This window comes from Delphinapterus leucas, chromosome 10 (assembly GCF_059928025.1).
Source record: "Delphinapterus leucas isolate spDelLeu-1000000601 "Yukka" chromosome 10, BTC_Dleu_Yukka2, whole genome shotgun sequence".
Lineage (NCBI taxonomy): Eukaryota > Metazoa > Chordata > Mammalia > Artiodactyla > Monodontidae > Delphinapterus > Delphinapterus leucas.
In genome coordinates, this window is record NC_143138.1 from 44579232 (window position 1) to 44585574 (window position 6343).

Here is a 6343-nt window from a genome sequence, read left to right on the forward strand (position 1 = left end):
GAAATCAAAAGCTTTACAGACAAGCAAAAGGAAGAGAATTCAGCACCACCAAACCAGCTTTACAACAAGTGCCAAAGGAACTCCTGTAGGCAGGAAGCACAAGAGAAGAAAAAGACCCACAAAACCAAACCCAAAACAATTAAGAAAATGGTAATAGGAATATACATATCGATAATAACCTTGAATGTAAATGGATTAAATGCTCCCACCAAAAGACACAGACTGGCTGAATGTATACAAAAACAAGACCCATATATATGCTGTCTACAAGAGACCCACTTCAGACCTAGGAACATATACAGACTGAAAGTGAAGGAGTGGAAAAAGATATTCCACGCAAATGGAAATCAAAAGAAAGCTGGAGTAGCAATACTCGTATCAGATAAAGTAGACTTTAAAATAAAGACTGTTACAAGAGATAAGGAAGAACACTACATAATGATCACGGGATCAGTCCAAGAAGAAGATATAACAATTATCAATATTTATGCACCCAACATAGGAGCACCTCAATACATAAGGCAAATGCTAACAGCCATAAAAGGGGAAATCAACAGTAACACAATAATAGTAGGGGACTTTAACACCCCACTTACACCAATGGACAGATCATCCAAACAGGAAATAAATAAGGAAACACAAGCTTTAAATGACACAGTAGACAAGATAGATTCAATTGTTATTTATAGGACATTCCATCTGAAAGTGGTGGAATACACTTGCTTCTCAAGTGCACACAGAACATTCTCCAGGATAGATAACATCTTAGGTCACAAATCAAGCCTTGGAAAATTTAAGAAAGTTGAAATTGTATCAAGCATTTTTTCTGACCACAACGCTATGAGATTGGAAATTAATTACAGAAAAATAAACTGTAAAAAAACACAAATACATAGAGACCAAACATTGCACTACTAAATAACCAAGAGATCACTGAAGAAATCAAAGAAGAAATAAAAAAAATACATAGAAACAGATGACAACAAAAACACTATTCAATTTTAAGGAAGATCCTTTCCCCAGACTATGTTAAGTGTGTTATTTATGGGTCATGGGCAAAGTCTCTTTGAGAGAGGAGTGGTTTGCAAGTTGTCCCCCTTTTCTGCCCATTTCCTCAGTATGCTAACTTCTTTTCCCAGATCAGATGTTACAGATGTGTTAACACCACATAGGTAATAAAGCATTTGAGATGAGTTCAGAATCTGTTAGTCACTATGACAAGTAGGGTTTTTCTCAAGGGTAGTTTCAGCTTTTACCCATGTAAATGTTCATTCATTGTATTAAAGACTTTAGCATTTGAGAAAGTTTTTTTAAACTTTGAAATTCTTGTTTATCAATTGTAAAGAATAAATTTATCTAGATTTCATTCTTTCCTAAGAAAGAAACTGACTCACACAGATACTTTAGCTCATTTTTTGCTGTTCATTCATGACTTTTTTTTCTTGTTTGATTCTCCTTATGTATAACTTGTTTTTTAAAACTAGATGACAGAAAACAATAAGAAAACAAAACTACCCGAAAGGAAGATAATGAAACTAAAGTAAAACTAATTCTTGCAGAATTTTAGTAGGTGTTAACTGTGACTAAAAATATGGTAGAAAACGTTTTCCAGCTCTTCTAGGCCTTTGTGAATTGTTGGTGTCTCACTGTTAAAGTGGATTGTCCATCTTTTGTGATGGAAAGGTTTTAAAGAAAATTTGTTAAAATCTTCACTGGATAAATCACTTTCAGAGATAATGTGTTGTGCTTGACTAGTTGATCAGTTACCAGCTTTGCTTGTTGATATTCCAGGAGTTAAGATGACTTGCATGAAGGGATGTACCCCTAACGTGTGTGGAAATAGCTGGGTGACAGGAAAAGGGTGACTAATTTGGGGGTGATTTTAGCCAGCAAATGTTTTTTGAGCATTGACTATGTATGGCCACGGAGTTCAAATTCTATTGTAAGAAATGCCAGAGAACTTTCTTTTTAAAAAGCCTGCTTATTTTTAATTACTGACAGTAGTTTAAAATAAGTAGGCTATTGGCTGGCATATAGTAATATTTAATCTCAATTATATTTATTTAATTTAAGGTGTTTTTTTTTAAAGATTTTTGTAAGGAACTCTTCTGATAGATGGTTTAATTTTGTACGTAAGAAAATGTCTTTATAGTCTACCAGAGGCTTGCCATATTACTTTCTTTGGATAAACTAATTTTGTTTCCCATGGCATGTTATCCAGAGCACTGATCCTATAGGATACACTTTGAGAAAAAAAAAAAGTAATTTGGTGACTTATCAAGTTGGGATACTGTGTATTCACTGTAAGGAAAATCACATGTGTGTTAGCACTTCAAAGTTTTAGAAGTCCTACACAGAAGGGACCTTTTGAACTCTGTTTTGAAACCAATGGTTCTATACTTAATTTGATTACAGAGAATTTTAAAAAATGTATATAATGCATATTAACATCTTTGGAAAATTAGTATTCTATGGCCATACTTAGAACAAAGTTGTGTAGATTTTTTTCAGAGTAAAATCTTGAATCTCCCTGTCCCCCTACTTACCCTTGCTGATAGAAGATCCTGTTATAGTGATAAGTAGGTCATTCAATATTCTGGTCTATTTCTTGCAAATCCAGCATTTGTGGATTTGTGATTTCTTTTTAAAAACCTTTTTGAGACACAGTATGTTGTACGGTAAGTCCCCTACTTATGAACGAGTTCCATTCTGAGAGCGTGTTCATAAGTCCAATTTGTTTGTAAGTCCAACAAAGTTAGCCTACATACCCAACTAACACAATCGGCTATATAGTACTGTACTGTAATAGGTTTATAATACTTTTCACACAAATAATATGTAAGAAACAAACAAACACAAAATATAAAGAAAACATTTAAAATCTTACAGTACAGCACCTTGAAAAGTACAACAGCTGGCATACAGGGGCTGGCATCGAGTGAACAGGCAAGAAGAGTTACTGACTGGAGGAGATCCTGGGCTTGAAATACAGATACTGTACTACCGTACTCTATACAATACTGTACAGTAAAGTACACAAAATCACAACCAGTTGTAGAGTATGCACGCATGTGACAATGTACGCCAGACACGGGAACTAACTTACTTGACTGAACATGCAAACACACATTCGTATCTTTGAAAGCTCTCATCTTGAAGGTTCGTGTGTAGGGGACTTACTGTACTGGTTAAGTGAATGGATTCTAGAATCAGGTTGGAGAACGAGAGTTTAAATCCTGGCATTGTTATTTATCCTTGTGCAATTTACTTGACCTTCATGTGCCTGTTTTCCCATCATAAAATGGGAACAATAATAGTACCAATCTCATAGAGTTATTGTGAGAATTAGATCTAAGATGCTTTTAGACAATGCCTGGCACGTGGTAAGTGGTTAATAAGTGTTACTCGTTAAATACAGCATGATTAGAGTATGCAAATAGCTTTATCAATAACGTAACTAGAAAGATTTAGAGACTGTAACAGTCTAAAGCATCTAGTTTAGTGGTTGGCACTGGCCCACTGCCTGTTTTTATAAATAAAATTTTATTGGAACATAGCCATGCCCATTTGTTTACATATTATCTATGGCTGCTTTCATGCTGCAGCAGCAGAGTTGAGTAGTTGCAAAAGAGACTATATGGGCTGCAAAGCCTAAAATATTTACACTGTGGTCTTATATGGAAAAAGTTTGCCAGCCTTTGATCTAGATGCAATAGATGCTTTATGCTGGCACATTTTAAGTACTAATGTGTGTCTGCTCTTATACTATTCACTGAACAAATATTTAATAGGCTTCTGTATACTTCAGACTATATATGGAAAATTTGAAGGAAAATGTATAAAAGGTTAAAGATGAAAATAATCATTCATATTTCCATTCCAGAGGTAGCCATTGACGTTTATCATATTTATTTTCTGCCTTTTCCCTCTCTGCAGATAGAGTTACATAGAGCTTGAAATAATCTTTGTTTATATTTGGCCTTATTTGTTTAATACTATTTGGTGACCCACTTGATATCAAAAGTATATTTCTGCTTCAATGAAAAAGTTTTGTTAGTGTTTCTAATGACTTTCATGAAATGTACACACCATAATTTACTTAAATGGTACCCTATTGTTGGAGATTAATTTGTTGCAAACTTTGTGCAAATGTAGATGACATTGGGATCAACATCTTAGAGCATGAACCTTTGGTTTGACTTACCTCTTTAAGATAGAGTTCTAGGTGTGGAGTTACAGGGATAAAGGATGATCAATATTTTCTGATCGCTGTTGTGACAAAATAATTTTCTTAAGGAAACCGGATTAGTAACCGTAGGTTAATTGAGTTTTTTCTTAATATCTTTAGGAAAAAGTAGATTTTCAACATGCTCATGGGTTACAAGAATTGGAATTTATTCGAGGACATTCTGATACAGAAGCAGCGAGACTGTGTGTGGACCAATGGTTAAAAATGCCAGGTAGGTATTCTTTAGAGATCAGAGTGGAACATAAGATTACCAAGCTTCCCTAAAGCCTTAAAACATTGTGTCTGTTTTATTCAGTTGCTAATAAGTACATAAAGTATTGAAATTTAGTTCAGTAATACTTAACAGAAGACCTACTTTACCAATTGTCTTCCTACTTTGGCAAAAGTGTATTTTGAGTATAAGTAATCCTTGAGCTGATCATTTATTCATTCATATGTCTCCTAGTTATTACCCTCTATGGGAGGGCGTGTAACAGGTTACTTGAGGTCAGGCTTCTCTAAGGAAGTGGAATTTAAGCTGAGATGGAAAGGATTAGCATTTACTTTTTTATTTGTCAGTGCAGCCTGTGTAGATATTTTGTTAAGGAAATGTCCATGTGAGAGGCTTATCAAAAGCAGTGGGTAGCTTCTTCATTGCTAACTCTTTGCAGACCTGAAATTCCTGGAAGAATCACTGTGCAGTGTTTTCCTCCTACCAGATAATTTGGTAGAATTTTTAAGAGCCACCATGGCAACTTTTCTAGCTTGTCTTGTAGAAGACCCACTGAGCCCTTAAAGGCTTGGGATATCCACAGAAACCTTAGCTGTGGATTCAATCCAGCAGAAAGTTTAATTACAAAAAGTCTTAGAAATATCTATGTATGCAGTGCTCAACTTTGAACCTAGGTATCTTATTCTGTAGTTTTCAGAGGGCTTTTCTTTGAATAGAATCAAATTGCAACTTTTAAAATAATTCCAATAATTTGTAGATATTTTAACACCTGGCCACTCCCTGAAACTGTATTTTCTTCTTATCTCCCAATGTGTTTGTGCCTGGCAAACTCCCACCTTGCCCCATCCTCCTTTTTAAATACCCTTTCCTCTTTTTTTCTTCTTAGTTGCCTGTGGGGTTAGCCCTACAGATAACATTCAATACTAGAGGTTGCTAGGTTTATTTAGTCTGCATAAGTTTGGTTGTTCAGCTGTCTTTGATCCCACAGTGCTTTACTCATTTCTCTCAAATAGTTTCTACCCTGTTATGTTGCATTGATAAGTTTACGTGTGTGTGTCTTTTACCAGATTTATATGCTCCGTGGGGACAGAGACTAAGGCTTATTAATCCGTTTTAGTGTCAGTGCCTAAAAAGAAGGCTCAGCATAGAGATGTCCAATAAGTGTTGGTTGAATATCATACAAGAGTGGGCTGTAGGATTTGCATATGAACACAGAAAAGAAGCCTAGAACTCGGGTACCAAATGTGACTGTCATTCAACTAAAGAAAAGAATTGTTTGGCATTCCAGACCTACTTTAGAAAAAATACTTAGAAATTATGGTCCTTAGCTGCATCAGAATCACCTGGGAGTCTTAAATACACGTATCTGGGCCTCACCACTAGAGATAATTCTAGGGCATCTGTAGATTTGGGAAGATTCCTATGTGATTTTGATAGGAAAATGGGCTAGAACTACAAGGCTCAATCTACAAGATCTCTTGTAAAAATCGTTCATCTCATATGAATCTAACACTTTCAAGTCTTGTCTAGAATGATTGCTGGGCCAGTAATATGTCCCTTTAGGCCTAATCCCTGGCCTCCAGATTGTCAGAATATTTTAATTCATTGTAAATTGAATTCATGAGCATCTGTTTATATATTTCTGGGAAGAAATGAGTCACTTAGCTGTGTCTTTAGGATTCTTTGCAAGATGTGATATTGTATCAATATATCACTTCAGGTGACACCTGGTTCATTGGTGGCTGATAAGCTTGTGCCTTGAGTTAAGGTCTTTAGTTATGCTCTTTTTATGTGATTGTTTTATCTTTTTACTTGGTCCCTGCCACTCCGTAACACTGAAGTCTGGGGTCTTTTGCTAGCACAGCTGCCTTAGCATTGGGCTA